Below are 15,081 nucleotides of genomic sequence, written 5' to 3'. Positions count from 1 at the left end.
TCTGCCATTCCTATTCCTTGCCATAGTCTTCTGTTCTTCTGCTCTGGGCCTCAAGGGAAGTGTAGGGTATGGGGAGACTCGTGAGTGCTAAGGAGCTGTGGCATTTCACATGTGGCTGGGCTGACATTACTCCAGTTGTAGATGCATTGAGTTAGGTGTGGCAAATAGACATGGTGCTAAATGGTCCAGAAGTGATGGGCACTGGGGGTACCATGGGAGAAAACTGCCCACCTCCGTGCCTCCATTTGCTTTGCTGACTTCCAAAAAAAGTTGTTGATTTCCTGAGTTTCCAATGTTGCACCAGTTTGTCTTTTAGGTGACCTAAGTCCTGTGTGCTGCAAGGCTTTTGAAGGTGATTCAAAATAATTTTGTACTCCCGAAATTTTACAATTCATTCCCCAGAATGTCTGTGCTATCAAATATTTCTTTCTAGTCCTGGCTGTAGGACATAGCAGGAGAGCCAGAAACTTCATGTGTGGTGCAAACTCTGCCAGGGGCAGGTAGTCCCAAACCCTAACCGCTGTTATAATTTTTTGACCCTTGAGAAGAAAGGTCCTGAACTTCTGTACCTGAGGATTGTTTCAAGGAACACGTTCTAAAGGAACATTTTAAATATAATTGAAATATTTGAGGTCTGGGTTTCCACCCTGAGTTTGTGTCACTTGGCAAATCACAGCGTTTTGGGCAAAGCTTTGGACTGTGGGGGTGTGTGATAGAAATTGACTTCTCCTCTGGGAAGTGACTGTTAGTGTGAGTCGTAGCAGAAAACTTCCTCTGGCTCTTCCAAAGCCAAATGAAGATTTTTATCATGAGAAAAATAGAAAATGGGGTCACAATGCAACAGGATTGAACCCAAGGAGGACAGAGACCAGTCTGCATTTTGAGCTTGTGTGTCTGTTAGGTTAACAGAGATTTATTTCAAACTGAGCGTTGTTAGGAGTGCTGGTTTTTTGTGCATCTTCTTCCTTTGACTATTTGCATTATCAACATTAACATTCCAAACTACTTTCAATGTGTTTTAATTGAGCTGCCAAAATAAAACCATTCTCACTCTACAGAAGGAAGTTAGCATTGTTATGTTGAGATAAACATGACTCATTCTTTTCTTACGTGTTCAGATGAAATTTGGACTCTTTTTTTTCCCCCCAACTGTACTTCTCTATCTGACTAATAAATACAGGGCTTGTTTTTCAGGTATTGATGATGAATAGTGCTGTTTTCCATCTCACTTTCAAACATATGTTCTATTTACAAGTGTGCATTTGTGAAGGTGGAAGCAATAATTAATGGAGGCATTGTGTTTTTCTTTAAGGAAAACAAAAATGCCCTAGCAAACTCAGAGGTTTGGTACAGCACTTCAGTGATAGATTGTAATGAGCAGTAGATGATTTGTGAGGTAGGACAAGGAAAGATAGATAGTACTATTTAGAAGATCTTGTACCAAAAAAATGAGGAGATTTTTATTTTCTCTTTTTTACCTCTTAATATTAAAAATATCCTTGTATTATTGACAGGAGAAAAACATGTACTACAAAACATTCAGCCAGCAGGAAAGTTTATCTGCTCTGCCTTGGGGTTTTAATGTTGCTTCATTTATTAAAGCCTCTCTCCCATTAACTTGATATCTGTTCTGCAATTTCAATAGAGCAGTTTTCAGTGGGAACACAGTTAAGATCTCTAATTGGTTAGAAAAATTGATACAGCAAAGTGTTGTTGCCTGTGGTCTGAGTCTGCAGAGCACTGAAAACCCAGGTGGGACAACAGCTATTCCAGCCACCACCTGGAAGAGGAGAAGGGATTGGTCACCCTCGAGTCTGCTTTCTGGTCTCACAGGCAAATCTTCATTCAGGTGGTGAATTGGATCAGGAGGCTCTTCTTTTGGAATAACATTTTCTCATCATTTGCTATCCTCCGTTATTAATTTATTTTTTTTTAATCTTGTGTGCTTTTCAGGAGGGCTGGCAACAGTTTGTCTTCCCTTACACTTGCTGGGGACCAAGGGGTGACCTTCCAGGAGCTGGGGGTCAGGGAGTCTCATGTGCTTTACCCTCTAACAATATGTTTAGGTTTAAATGTTTGTCAAACTGTGACTTTAGTAGTTCTCTTACTCCATCTATTAATGAATGGGAGAGTAAATCTCACTTTGAAACATTTGGGTAAGGTATTTATAATACCTTTGTCAATACTTCTTATTCTCCCCTCCCTTCATTGTTGTGCATGGGATCACTGGGTGACTTGCTCCTTTGAAGTTAATTTCTTCATAGGAGGCTTTTGTAGAGTCACAACTGCTTGGAATCTGTTCAGAAAAGACTTTGAAGAGAAACATTAGTGCAGGAGTGGTCTGGGGTTGTGTAGGGGTTTTAACACACCATCCTTATGAGATAGAGGCTGCAGCACAAGAAGTTGCTGAGAATTTTTTTCTTCTTTTTGAATTGGATCTTAAGGAGTTGACACAGCCTGAATTTGTCAGACATCCTTTGGAGTTAGAAGGGTCATTAAAAACAGAAACAAGTGTTTAAATACTTTGACCTCTCTTCTGAACAGTTACTTTTGTGGCTAGAAATACTTAACAGAACAGTGGAGGCCAGAAGGGACCTCTGGACAAGCCATGCACGTTCTGTCAAGGCTGAGGCTGCACCTTGGGGCCATATTCAGTAGAATTTGAGACTCTCCCAGGAAGAAGGCCCATCACTTCACAGGGTATATGTGGCTGTGCTTGGCCACCCTTTTGCCTTACATCCAGCCAGAATTTCCCTGAATGTGGTTCTGTGACCCTTTGACAAGCTTCACCACTGCTTTTGGAGCTCTCTCGTTGGGTCACCATCTCTTGTGCCAGGCTTCAAGCCACATGTGGTGGTAGTAATCCAACTGAATGACACATCTCTGTATGTGTGAGGACCTTCTGGATGAAAATACTTCACTGCCCCACAAAACTCCTGGCTATGCTTTTGTTGCTGTACCTCTTTTCCACATGTAGAGACATTTTCTTTTTCTTAGAAAGTACAGTCAAGGTAAACTGACTAATACAAAAGTGAAGGAAACAGTAAATAATGGTGCTTTGTAAAATATAGTCTTTCTAAATCTAGGCTGAATTTTAAATTCCATTTCTTGATTTATTTTTCTCTGTATTATGAAGGCTTAACTTGTACATAGTTTGGATTGTTTGGGGTTAAAATCGGCTTGTATTCATTGAGAGAAGTTAAATATGAAGATGGGGTCTGTTTATGCTAAACATGTGGATCAATTTCAAGCCATTCTGCCTGCTCTTCAGCATCTCATAGGAGGTTTTGACAGCCTGAAAGCTAAATTACCTATTTGGAAATGTTCTAAGTTTAGTGCTGGAACTAAAATATATGTTTGTTGTTTCAGGTGGTGGTGTATAGAATTTTGTTGGAGAGTCCTGCCTTTCACTGCCTGGATCCTTTTAATAGTGTGTCAAAGGTGAGTGGTTCAAGTTTGGTGGTTGTTTTCATAACTTAAGATAACAAGTGAACTGGATGCATTGCTTGGTTTTGGCTTTTATGTAATAACAGTGTAGTTGTGATATTTTTTAATTTTTAAACTGCTGGATGAATTATTAAATAGCCTGTCTTTTTCTGTCTATGATCTGGGGCAGATTGGTTCTAGTTCTTACATTCAGAAAAAAAAATCCAAGAAAAAGTGATAGGTTCAGACTATTAATTGAGAACTCAATATTGCTTCCACTGTTTTATTTTTATGACTGCTGTCTCCTGCTACCTGCTGTTTTGACTTGGGATGTTTTCCCCTGAAGGTGCTGCCTGAAAGCCCAACATGATGGTCTGGGAAGTATGGAGGAGAAATATCCATAAACCATGGCAGGGCAGGCTTCGTGTTATTCTTTGGTTGAATTCTAAAAACTAAGTAATAGCTTTGAAAGTGTTGAAAGTATTGGGTGTAAAGAAGGTTTTTGTGTTTTCTGTGAGAGCAGAAGAGAATTGCATTTAGTGTATAGAGAGCATCTTGACTCTGAAGACCTGAAATAATCTAATGAAGCTGATGTTGCTGTAGAACATCTTTTTGTGGTAGAGTTTGGCTAGCTTTTTTCTTTTAATTTGTGCACCCTATTGTCAGTTTCTAGTAGCTGTAGTTGGTCTCTGTGGCTTAGTAGGAATTTATTAACATTACTGCTATACCAAAAAATAGAAGCAAAATGGCAGAACACTGAATAAGCATTTGGCATTGTAGTAGCGCAGCATGGAATCTTGGCTTTATTCAGTAGTTTACCATGTGGATTTCTTACTTCTTACTCAAATTCTCGGTTTAAAAAAATGTTGCCTTCTTCAGAGGGAAGTTATGAAGTCCAGTTATTGACATTTTGGAACCTTCAAATGGAAAGCAATAAATTTAGTTGTTGTGTGCCTTGATATTTGCTGTGAGTTCTATTAAATACTTAATTTATTGTTATGAGACGTTGAATTTAGATTTATTTATTCAATAAAATGAAGGTGAACCACTTAGAATTAAAAATGCAATCCAGTCTTAACTATAATGTCTCCGTATACTTTTGCAAATGATTGATTTTCCTTTAAACTGAAAAGGAAATTCTGAAGTAATACTGAGATAGTGGGCTTTTGTACTATATTTTCAAATTATTTGACATATGTCTATAAATGTACTGGAAAAAATTTGTAACCCTGGCCTTTCTAACAAATCAGTGTAACCTTGAACACTTAGGTGTTTAAAGACTAATAGTGAGAACCTTTTGAATTAGTTTTAATAATTTTTCTATGATGTATAAGTAGCAAAGTCAAAATATTCTTGAAAGAACTGTAAATGTGAAAACAAAATAAATACACAATCCTAAAGCAAATGATAATCAAGCTTTTGACTTATTCATTGTAAAACTATTTTTGTGCAATAATTTCTTTTCAAAATTAAGTCAATATGTTATTGGCTATGGACTAAATTATGTATTTATTTCAAATGTGTAATATAAGCCACAGAGTTTTATCTTTGGAATCTCTTACTTGTCCTTTTCTGTTATAGTTTTAAGTTAAATATTCAGTGAAAATAATTTAAAAAATAGTTCACTGCTCACTTAAAGGAAATCGGTGTCTGAAGTCCTGTACTTAGTCATCTTTATTTCTTGAGCTAGTTGCTGTGATATACAGCATGTTGAGCAATTTTTCTTTTACTCTTTAGTCCAGTAAATGTGAAGGGTAACTAAACATGCCCAAAGTGGAGTTCTTTATATCAAGTGAAGGTTTTATGTATTTTGTCAAGAGGCAGTAAGTAGATAACAGCTCACTGAAAGGAGTTGAGGAAGAACTACCTGGACATGTCGTTTGGTGGGGTGTGCAAGGAGTGTCTCTCCTTTTGTATCTTTTTTTTTCTCCTTTTTTATTGAAGAATGAGTACCCAGGATATTCACTGTGTATGATTGGACCACACTCAATTTCAGTAACAAAATTAAATCTAACCGTATTAATATTTTGTGCCTTTTTCCATTATTTGTGTGCTTGTTTCTGCTGGACTTTATTCAGCTTGGTAAATATGTGAATCTGCAAAACCTGGAGCATTCTAATGTAGTTCCCAAAGGGAAATGAATGTGTAGGTCTAAGTTCAGTAAAGCCTACTTTTGTAATGCTTTGTTGAACCAGGATATAGTAAACCTTTTGCCCTTTGAAAAGGAAATGAAATTGGCAACAAAGTAAATTTTCAGAAATTACACTCCAAGTGCTTAAACTTCACCAAGATCTGCCAGGTGGCTTTTATGTAGCTGGGCAAGCTGGCTTTTTTCAGTTGTTTGCTTTCCTCTCCCTCTCCTCTAATATCATATTTTATGTAGTGGTATTCTGTACTTTTGAACTTGTCCCTGATTCACTTGCAGTAATATAATCAAAACCAAGATCTTATATTGCATTTTCACAACAAAATATTTTGAAAAGTGATTTCAGTATTGATATGTGCATTGAGCATTTTGTATCTTAGATCAAAATCTTTTCAGAAATGTTCTGTGATTTTTTGACACTTGATACACTCGTATGGAATGATTGGTTCTTTAGAGTTACCTCTGTATATGAGAGGGAGATTGTTAGATGAGATCAGAATCAAACTGGTATGAGCAAAGTTATCGATGTCTTCATACTCAGCAGATTTGTCAAAGGCTGCAGTACCACAATATAGAATAGAAATCCTTGTCTGTAAAGATTCTCAGAGCAGCCATGATAGAGATGAGCTCCTCACATTTTGAGACTGGGGACCTGCACACAGCTTCTGACCAATTGAGCCTCCTCCTCTGTTTGAGAGGAAAAAGCACCACAGGCATTTCAACTTGTTGGAACTGTTTGTGATACTGTATCAGAATATTTCCTGGTATTTTTCTGTGATTCAGCATGTTTGTAGTTGTTGATTTTGGATATTTTTTAACCCAAGGAAAATGATACCTATTCTCAGTGTTTCATATGAATTAGTTGTGGGAAACTTTGATTCTGACAGTTACGAAGAGAATGAAAGGTATGTGCTGAGTGGATGTCTGGATTCCTTTCTCTTAAAAAAATATTCCTGTAATTATGCCAATTCTCTCAGGTGCCCAAAGTGATTGTAAGACTTCGAATGCTACTTCAGTGTTACTTAAATATATTTACAGACATTTAGTACAATAAATGAATTTATAGAATACTGCCTGTTACATTATGCGAGTGGCATAATACTTTCTAACCTATAATTGAGGATGGTAGGGAAGAACACTTTCAGCCCACTCTTACACTTCCATTACCACAGGTATGCACTTCAAATTAATTGACCTTCCCTAAATTACATTATTTTAGTATTTCTGTTTTTAGATTTTTCTTTCCTACATTTTTTGTTTCTTTGTAGTAATTGTAGCTCTTTACTGGAACTATGGGCATGTTTTAATTTAGTAATAATATGAAAGTTAAGAATCAGTTGTCTACATTTTTCCAGTTCTGATAGTTTCAGGTGCAACTCATGTTTGTAGGTATCAGCAGTACCTGTTACAGCCCACAAATGTCCTTTGCAGTGTGCTTTAACTGCACTCCACATGGATTCCTCATCAGAGAACACTGTTCAGCTTTCAATGCAGCAAATTAATTTCAGTAAAAATATAACAATGACCACATTTCTTTCATGATGGAAGTAGTTTTGGCATATGATAGCTAATGCGGACTTTGTCTGTCTTGTCATCCAGCTTGTCAGTTTTTCAAATGGTTTGGTGTGTCATCTGGATGTTGAAGTTGGTGAATTTCACAGATGGGAGGAATATTTAAAAGTTAGTGTGGTATATTTCTTGTGGAATTCTGTTTCTAATAATTTGGCTAATTAATCTTGGATTACAATTACTGTAGTAACAAAGCTTCAATTGTACTAAGCAGAGAGAACTGAGAAAATGAGCTTGTCCTGTTGTTTATTTTTTAAGCCAGTAGCAATGCAAAGCATAGAATACCATGCATACAGATGCAAACCTTTTACACCTCCTTTTTCCTTTCCCTGATATTAAGTTTGAGAGCCTTACTTGAGACATCACAGGCTCCTTGCTGTCTTGTGGACTGAAGCCCCACTTTCCTTTGTGCTGTCTTTTTACACCCTTTTGTTTCAGGGATCGCCTGCAGCTCTCATCCCTCCTTATTCTGGAGGCTGTTGCTTGTGTCAGCTGCTTAGTTGTTCCCGGCAGTAGAGCCTTGGTGTTAGCCTATTTTCTACCTGCTCCATCCTCTCTTTTATCCCCCCACCCTTCTTTTAAGTGATCCTTCTCCTGATTTTTGATTCAGCAGCTTTATGCGTAATCCTTCCAGGTACTGTTGTTTCCACTCAGACTGTTTTTTTTCTTACTGGTTTGGGTCCTTGAAGTTTTGTAGCACACCTTTTCCTTGTGACTGCTTGTTCCACTTTTTCCTATTAATATTTAAAATTTACCAGTAGCCTGATTTTTTTTTTTTACTGTTCAATACCATCAGACATGTTCATATATATGAGCTAGAAATCTGCCTTATGGAAGCAGCTACAGTAGGTGATGTCAGAGAGATTATTTCCCTGAAGCAGCAGTGTGTTGGGGGATCCAAATTTTCCCAAGAGGGTGATTTTGAATTCTCTGTCTTGCACCAAAATCCATAGCTCTTAGCACATTCCCTGATAAGCTCAGTTGTCTCATACCATTAGTTCTCAGGTTATCACATACCAGCCCCAAAAATGCTGTTGAATGAGGGTTAGATTTCTCTTTATATTTGATCTCTGAATTTGTTTTTCAAGATTAAACAGTCAGAGTATTACTTTTCCTTGCTTAGTTCTCCCTGAAGATTACTGCATGGTATTTTCTGCCAGCCTTAGATTTGCATGGGATCTGGAAAGGTCTGTTCCATTATTGCTGGGTAGGGGGCTGGTTTATGATGGTGAAGATTGGGATGCGTGGTGACGTGAAACATTTATCTCAAAATGAAAGGGTGTTGACATCCATGAGTTTACTTGAATGTTTGGGCTAGAACTACAAAACTTGTGTGTGTATTTATGTTTATAAAATTGATTTTGAAACTACCTCATAAGCAAGACTTTGACAATTGTGCTCCATAGAATTTGAATTTACTGTCAAAGGGATGATGGAAGCTGGCATTCTCAGCTGCTGGCTTGCACTTCAGGCACTCTTTGGATGCATGGTTGCTGTAACATACTTTCTGCAGTGAATTACTGAAACTTCAGGAAGTCGTGAGCTGTAAATCTTCTTCCATGTGACTGCTCACACATTGTTATGTGGCCAAAATGGACATGTCCCATTTGTGTGCTGGGCTTATGTCCATTGTGTGAAGAGCAACTGCTGTTTTGTATTCTTCAGGAAAAAAAGTGATGGCAGTGAGATCTTAAGCCTGCTGGTTGTTGTGACCTGCTTCCTGCCTGTGGTTTAGGAGAAGGGGAGAAAAAGGACAGCACAAAGTAGGTCACTGGTCAGCTAAAGATTCTGGCCTGTAGGTGGGTGGCTGGGCATTTTGGAATTTCCACATCCTGAGTCAGTACCCTAACTAATCCTGAAAATTTCTAGAAAATAAGAGAAACAAAACTGAGGGCAATATTTGATGAAATTACATAGTCCTGCTTAGACTTAGACTTTACAGACTATAGTTTGGTTTCAAGGTGGAATTTTTTGAACTCAAATAACAATACAGACCAAGACCTGTTCCTCAGAGTTTATTTTGCAAGAAGCTAAAGAACAAATAAAGTAAAAACGCTTGGTATTACTCACTTTAAACAGTCAGGGATTCTATGGTAGAGGAAAGGAAAAGGGATGCCTCTTCTAGAAGTTCTTCCTGGGGTCCAGAGAAGGAAGGGATGAGTATATCTTCCTACTTGTTCCTATTATTTTTTTTCTCTATTTTCTCTACATTTGATTTTATTCTCTTGTTACCTTGAGGTGATTTGTGAATTTTTACATGCTGGCTCCTATTTTTGTTTAGTCACGGGATTGTGACCTGCTGCTCCGTTAATACACTGTGCTACAGCTTCCAGTATTTGTGTGTCGGTTTTTGTCAGAACGCCTTTCCTTGAGGCTTGATCCAGATTTGGTAACAATGTTGTCTTGTTTGAATAAGGTCTGAGTTAGATAATGAAGAAATTGCCTACTTCTGTTGTACCGTTACTTTTAACAGGGCTGTGGTCTGTTGCTTTTGGATATTGACTTCACGTAATGCTTAGCACTTGACAACATCTTGTAGTACTGTAGTATTTTGTTTGGCTTCCAGCTGAACAGGTGTTTGAGAGCAATGGCATAGTCATTTTTATTGAAAATCAGTAGCAGTATAAATTTTTTAATTTGTACTAATCTAGAAGGAACAAGAACTCTGTGGTTAAAGGTCCACATTTCAGACCTGTGGTTTTGAACCTGTCTTTTCCTTTATTTAATCTTTGTTCTTGTACAGATGTTAATCCTCACAATCTATGTCCATGTTTGGAAATCATTTGGCTGCTATTATTTCCCTTTCATTTTTGTTGATGCATTTTATTGTTATCTGGCGGGAATAGGGAAGAAAATATGTCTGTGAGCCTGGGAGGGTAGAATGTCTCATCAGTGCAAGAGTACATAACATTTCTGGATGAAAGGGAATGTCATGTAGCAGCCAAAACCAAATGTTTAATTTTGAACCAAGTTATTCCAGGGAGGTTTTATTCAGGAAAAGCAAGCTTTGGAGAAATTTGACAGAAGAAAAAAATAATAGGAGGAGATTTAAAGGCATTTGGAAGTACTCCATTTTGTTCAAGCACCGAAGGTGAGAGTAGGAATGAAGGAGGATGACAGTCCGGCATCACACGGCAGTGTTGGTCTCTCTTGAATGTATATTTTGCTCTTAGAAATGTAGACTTTTCTAATTGATTATTTTTGCTTTTGGGTAACTGTTTCTGTGGAAAAAGTCAGATATTCCTCCAGTGAAAATTTACTTTCAAAAGCTTATCCTTTTGAGCAGCAGATCTGGTGCAGTGGAAAATTGTGTTGGGCTAATAGCAGTGGAACAAGTTTTGAGATTGTCTGTGTAAGCCGTCTTAGAGCAGCTGGCACCTGAACTGCAACATAAGAGCTCAGAACAAGGAGCATCTTCCTAACGTACTTACAGAAGCATGTGTTCTCTGGAGCACTCCTGGGGTTTTAGAAGAAGGGTTTTAGAAAATCCCCTTTCATCCTCTTCCCTCTTCTCTGAAAGGTGTTTCTCTCTTGGCTTTGTGTCCCTCTCCATCAGTTGAGGAATTAGCAAAAGGTAGCTGCTGTAATTGTGTAGCAGAGCACTCATAAGTACAATTTTTTGGAAGAGGTCCTCACTTAAACTGGAGGAAGATATTCAAGAAATAATTGGATTGAAAGAAATGAATGCTACCAACAATCCAGACCAAAAATGTCGTCTTGGTTTTAAATTTACAGCATTCTTTCAAAGTTATAGGACAAGGCATTTTGAACCTGTTTGTTTAAGCAAGTTTGAGAGATAGTGTTTTCTCTGCATTTGTGCTTTGGTAGCAGTGAGAGGATTCCTTGTATTGACACTGAAATGCTGTTAGATGGAAGAATAAGTAATTTTAAGGGGAGACTGGGATTGCCATTTCTTGCCTAGGCTCACACTTTCTTGGTTAGCACAGCAGTCAGCGTGACTGACAAAAGACTCGTGAAGCTGCAGCATTCACTCGCATCTCATAAAAGATCCAAGACTGTTTCTTTATTTAAATTGTGCTTTCACTGGGTGCATGTCCTATCAGGAAATTAACAGCATAGATTCCTGAGTAACTATCTCGTGTTCCAGTTGTTTTCAGGAAGATGTACAGATTTATACAGGAATAAATGTAATAGTGTTAGCTGTCTCTTAATGAAATCTAATACTGCATCTTTCAAGCTGCCTCTTTGGTTACATCCATAAGCACAGAATCAAGAATGATATCTTATGTCCAGTGATTATTTTTACCTGTACTATTCAAAGACCTTGCTTCTAGAAAGTAGATTTCTGCCTGAGAAACTCTCCTAGATATGAGAAATAAGTGTTCATTAACCACAATTCAGCTTTTGGAACTTTGCCTTGAGATTTAAGTTGGGGAGTATCCTTTTTTCCCCCCACTTCTACATGCACCCTTTCATATTGGGTAAAAATTTTGGTCCAGGTGACCTGTAAAGAAAATCCAGGAATCTAAGAATTTATTCAGCATTCAAAATGACAGTAAACTGGAAAGTTTACAGGAGCAGAGTCTCTGGTTGCCAAGGTTTACAGGACCTTTAAATTAATTAGTACTCTGTGGACTAGAAAGTTTAAAATTGTTATAACAAAATAGTTTTCTCATTTTCCTACTGTTATGAGGTAGATTGATGGGGCAATTTTTGGAAAAGCAAATGATAAATTGCTTAAGACTATAGAGTGAATGTTGTCTAGGAATGGCCAATATATTCTTTTTTTTTTTTTTCCCTTAAAAACTTTGGAAATAAATGGGTTTTTGAACTGAACAAACATCTCTTCCTCTTTCTAGTTAAAAAGTGAATATATGATTTTTTCCATTGGGGAACAGAAGGTCAGCAGTTCAGTTTTATTTTCAGCATTTTATAGACAGTTTAAAGTGAAATCCCTTGAAAAGTAGGTAGCGGTGTTTCAAGGGATTAGCAGTAAAACATAGCAATCCACAGTGATTCTGAGCTTTGTCCTTCTGTGTGAGATCAAGGTTAAACTTCTTATGTCTGAGGACTGTTCTTTGTTTATACAATACAGAAATGTTCTAATACTTCCAGTGAAGTATAACTCCTGCAGACCATTGAATGTTTGAGCTATGGGAAAAGAAGCAGCAGTGGAAGCAAATCTTTCAAGCAGTTTATTATTTAGAATCTTGAAAGAAATTCAAGGATGTCTCCTTTATAAAATCTCATCGTGTTCACCATGTCCTGCGTGGCTGGCTGGTTTAATTTTGAGAAGGAAGGTTTACTGATAGTAAGGATGAAAGTCTGTGAACAGGAGTATACATAATTTCTTCTTTCACAGAGCATGGATCACCAGTCTGTCATATAGCTAAGTTTACCTAAATGTCCTCTCAGTAGAGTGTCTGGACTTTTTTTCTGACCTTGTGTGCTTGGCTCCCTCCTACTCTGTTTTTGTAAAGAGCTGTGGAGAGCTTGTTAGGTGTGAAATGGTTTGTAGTTTTGTCTTATATAGACACCTAAGGTATGTTTTATTCCTCCTGGACTTTCCCTTCTCTTTTATCTTGTTTTTTTTTGGTTTCACGTGTTTCTGAATAGAGAGATGAACTTAAATGCTGTCTGCTGGGAGAAGTGAAGAGAGAGCCATCCAGAGCAACAGCAACAAACATTAAGCTTATCTGTGTCTCTGACTTTGTAGAAACACTGAAACACCCATAAACCCAATGCAGAGATATGGTCATTAATCATTGCTGCTGCTTTAGAGGTGAGATGAGGTCTCCTTTCCAAAAGTTTTCTTTGGGGCCAAAGAGTTTATTAACTGCATCATTTTTTCTGGAACTGCTTTTAAAAGAATTCAGGAAAAGGTGAGCCAATGCTCTTTTCTGGCCCTCTTGCTATATCTAAATGTGATGGTAGTTTGAGATTCTGTTGTGTTTACTCTGCAGCCAAGAAAAATGGGCCAAAAAAGCTGCCATCTTTCTGTTTGTCATATGTTGTTTTTAGTCAAAAGGTCTGAAGATGTACTCTCTGCACAGTCTAGGTATTCCCACTGCTGTCTAGAATGTACCATTGCTCTTGGTTGCCTTCAAAATAAAGCAGGAAGACTTTTTTGCACTAATAGTGGAAAAACTCACCGCAGGTTGGGTCATTCACAGTCACTGCATTTGCATTAAGCTGCAGATGGAGGCAGAAAAAAGCCTTGCAGCTGCTGCCTGTACTTGCCTGAGCCCTGCCTGCTGCTGGGGATTGCAGCAGCAGGTGCAGGAAAGGGAGCTTGAGGGCAGATGGCACAAGCACAGGGAGGGCAAAGGCTGGAGGAAGGGCTGGCCAAGACGAGGGATATTAGCCAACTGTCTGTTGTTGGAGTTGCTTTATATTCAGATTTTTTTTTTTTCTTCTCATCTTTCAACAAATTAAAATCAGCAAAGATGACAGTTCACATTCCCTGTGTTTTCTGGTAAGTACATGATAAAAGGGCATGGAAAAATGTATAGTCTTCAGGATGGAAGGAAATACCTTCTTCCAAAAATACAGCCTGAGATGAAACAGTAAAAATCATCTTACTGTAAAAATCCTCTTGTTGTTTTTTTGGGTTTTTTGCTTGGTCTCTAGAAGGTTGCCAGTACTGTCTGTTAATCTTTGTCCTGTTTTCTGAATGACATACAGATACACATTTCTTAAAAATATCACACATCCCAAACAAGCTGAAACATGTTTGTTTGGTTTTCTTAATCCCTTAAGGTTGTCATCCCATATTTATGGAAAGATTTGAGCTAGGTTTTTCTCACAAGCCCTTTGCTCTGTCTGTTGATGACTACACTAAGCTTAGTTAAAGACATGATGAAATGTTTTCTCTGTAATTTCTATTACTATTGCTATTTATCTTCTAAGCATAGGTAAGTTATAAGGCTTGTAGCTAGTACTGTGTAACTGTAACATGAGCTGCTATAATACCAACTTGCTCCTGTAGAATACCAGCTTTTTGCCCTTTGAAATAGAGCTTTAAATTTAAATCATCTTTCAGGAGCTGAAAACGAACACTGCCTACTTTATAACAGTCATACTGTTCCAAAAAAGGCTACAGAAATATCCTTTTCAAGTAAAACATCAAAAGACTTTAAAAAACTCAGCATCCTGAAACAGTAGAGCGCTTATCACATAAATAGAAAAGATTGTACTTAGTATTATGTGTTTTAAAGTCTGCCACATTGATTAAGCATTTGTTTCTTTAACTGCACCAGATGAGGAAATTTTGTGGTACAGCAGTATTACTAATGAAAATCTTAAAAAAATATTGAACTGGGAGGGTTAGCTTGTGTGAAAGTCACGACATAAAACAAGAGCACATAAAATTAGAGTGGTATTGCATGATTAGTAGGCCAGAACTTAGATTTGTGTTCTGATGTTGCAGCAGCCTACCTTATAACAGCCTGGATGGCTTTCTCTTTGTACCACCAGAGAAGTTAGCAGCCCAAAGTATCTGTTAGTTTTCATAGAATATTTAGGGATGGAAGGGGCCTCTAAGGGCATCTAGTCCAACCCCTCCTGCAGTGAGGAGGGACATCTTCAAGTAGATCAGGCTGCTCAGAGCCCTATCTAATCTGACCTTCATTTCCAGGGATGGAGCATCTAGCACACCTCTGGGCAACCTGTTCCAGTGTTTCACCAGTCTAATAATAAAAAAATTAAATATTTTTTCTTATATCTAGTCTAAAGCTACTCTCTTTTAGTTTAAAACCATTGCCTCTTGTCCTATCCCAATAGGCCATGCTAGAAAGTCTGTCCCCATCTTTCTTGTAGGCCCCCTTTATGCAGTAGAAGATTCTATAGGGTCATCTCTTCTCCAGGCTGAACAACCTCAACTCTCTCAGCCTGTCTTCATAGATGAGGTGCTCGAGCCCACTGATCATCTTGGTGGCCCTCCTTTGTACCTGTTCCAACAGTCCCATTCTATCTGTGCT

At 37.9% G+C, this 15,081-nt stretch overlaps 1 protein-coding gene across 2 annotated transcripts in view; it reads left to right on the top strand.

Annotated features, from left to right (window-relative positions):
* Positions 1-15,081, top strand: part of NCK2 (NCK adaptor protein 2) — an 85,155-nt gene that overhangs the window by 29,186 nt on the left and 40,888 nt on the right. Inside the window, exon 2 of one of the 2 annotated variants that reach the window (XM_071430751.1) lies at positions 3,370-3,441. The gene's annotated coding sequence lies outside the window, so the exon portion shown is untranslated. Of the gene's footprint in view, positions 1-3,369; positions 3,443-15,081 lie in introns of those variants that run through there. The other variant, XM_071430752.1, reaches the window with a different exon arrangement.

Source organism: Agelaius tricolor, unplaced genomic scaffold (assembly GCF_023055355.1).
Source record: "Agelaius tricolor isolate 1412-34295 unplaced genomic scaffold, bAgeTri1.0.p SCAF_7, whole genome shotgun sequence".
NCBI classification, from domain to species: domain Eukaryota; kingdom Metazoa; phylum Chordata; class Aves; order Passeriformes; family Icteridae; genus Agelaius; species Agelaius tricolor.
Note: the sequence above shows the minus strand (reverse complement) of the source record. Positions and strands in the feature narration are given on the sequence as shown.